Here is a 2,485-nt window from a genome sequence, read left to right as displayed (position 1 = left end):
CCATAGAGTTATTAGCATCGAATAAAAATGCATACAAATACTTATCCAAGTGTCTAGCACATAGTAAGGACTAAATAAAAAGCCATTTGGTATTATTTTTCTCTACCAATAAACTATTAATTCTATAAAAGCAAAGGCTCGTGCCTCTTTTACTTACCATTATAACCCTGATACTTAGCATAAGACTTAAATTATAATATATGCAATATAGGTTTGCTAAGTGAACACACACAAGTAAATAGATGAATTAAATATATGTATATCTATATTTAGTAGTTTTTCAAAATTTGATTATTTTAATGTAATTGTGAAAGAGTATAATTGAAATAGTAAAATTTAGCATATCTTTTTTAGCATTTAGCATTTCAATTAGGCATATCTCTTCACATTTAATTTCAAATCCACTCCTCCCAATATCTGGCACATTTAGAATTATGTAGGTACAATGTCCAAGAAAATGAGAACATCATTCAAAAAAATGTGTCTCAAGTCCTTTCAGTAATTAAAGTATCTTGTTTAGTGAGATCTCGAGATAATTCTGTGAAGAATAAAATATACTGAGCAGAAATTAGATATCTTTGTTCAAAATCAGGTTCTTTCACACAGTATTTGAACAAAAACAACTCATTTTTTGGCTTCCATTTCTATATTTAAAAAATAATTTAAGTTGTTTTATGAAACGTTTGTTATTTCAGTTCAGTACAATTCCATTTCATTCAAGTCAATCTTTATTGTTTTGATGAAACCCATATCATATATCTAATATTGCCAGCTAGAAATAAGTAGGACAGGTAAGACACGATTCTAACAAACATGATTGCTGCCAATGCATTTACGTATTGTCTATGAATGCTTTTGTGCTACAATAGCAGAGTCGAATAGATGTAACGGAGACCATAATGTCTCATACAGATTAAAATATTTACTATCTGTCCCATGATAGAAAATTTGCTGATTCTTACTGTAGATCATGATAATAAGCTCCTACATCTCAATCCATCCTCATTATATGTCCACATACCAGGAGATTTAGAGTTAGCATGACTGGGATTCTGGCAAATTAATTTTAAAAAATAGATACCGAGATGATTCTGTTATTTCTTTTCCCTGTTTCCCTTTCCCCATACCACTTAATGTTTCCAAGTAAAGGCCTCTGATTTAAATATACAGTACTTCTATATTAACATACTATGTGAAATGGAAAAGCAGCAGTGGAATTTCACTGTAAAGAGATTATTTTGACATATTTATATATATCTAAGGTGTTCACATGTCTAGCCCACAATTGATAAGTGAAGAGAAACACAATAAGTTCTCTAATAACTATAGCAAAACTTTCAGCGAATAAGAAGACAAAACAAACAAAAACAAACATAAAAACATTAGCTGATCTCAAAAACTATACTACAAAGCTATAATAATCAGAACAGTGTGGTACTGGCACAAAAACAGATGCATAGATCAAAAAAAACAGAAAAGAGAGCCCAGAAATAAACCCTTGCTTGTATGGTCAACTAATCTATGACAAAGGAAGAAAAACTATACAATGGAGAAACGACAATCTCATCAATAAGTGGTGTTGAGAAAACTGGGCAGATATATTCAAAAAATAAATAAATAAAATTGAGCCACTCTCTTACACCATATACAAAAATAAACTTAAAATGGGTTAAAGATTAAATATAAGACATGAAACTAAAAACTCCTAGAGGAAAACTTAGAGAGTAAACTATTTGACAGTAGTCTGAGTAATATCTTTTTTGGATACTTCCCAGTGAGAAAGGGAAACAAAAGCAACAATAAACGAATGGGACTTCATCAACTAAAACGCTTCTGCATAGCAATGAAACTTTCAACAAAACAAAAAGAAAACATACTGAATAAGAGAATATAGTCACAAAAGATATATTTTATAAGAGGTTGATAATCAAAATATATAAGAAATTTATACAACTCAATAACAAAAAAAGATGAACAATCGGATTAAAGAATGGGCAGAGGACATGAAAAGATATTTTTCCAAAGAAGATAATGCAGATGGCCAACAGATATTTGAAAAGATGCTCAACATTACTTATCATCAGGGAAATAACAATCAAAGCCACAATGAGATACCACCTCACACCAGTCAGAATGGCTATTATTAAAAATCAACAAATGTGTTAGTAAGGATGTAAAGAAAAGAGAACCATTGTGCACTGTGGCGTGACTGTAAACTGGTTCAGTCCCTATGGAAAATAGTATGGAGATTCCTCAAAAAACTAAAAATAGATATACCATATGATCCAACAGCTCTATTTCTAGATATTTATCTCAAGGAATCCAAAACACTACTATGAAAAGATATATGCATCTTTATGTTCACTGCAGCATTATTAACAATAGTTAAGCTATAGAAGCAACCTAGATGTCCATGGACAGATGAATAAAGAAGATGTGATATATGCACATACAATGGAGTATTATACAGCAATAAAAAAAAAAA

Source organism: Pteropus vampyrus, unplaced genomic scaffold, assembly GCF_000151845.1.
Source record: "Pteropus vampyrus isolate Shadow unplaced genomic scaffold, Pvam_2.0 Scaffold161, whole genome shotgun sequence".
NCBI classification, from domain to species: domain Eukaryota; kingdom Metazoa; phylum Chordata; class Mammalia; order Chiroptera; family Pteropodidae; genus Pteropus; species Pteropus vampyrus.
This window is presented reverse-complemented; position numbering follows the sequence as displayed.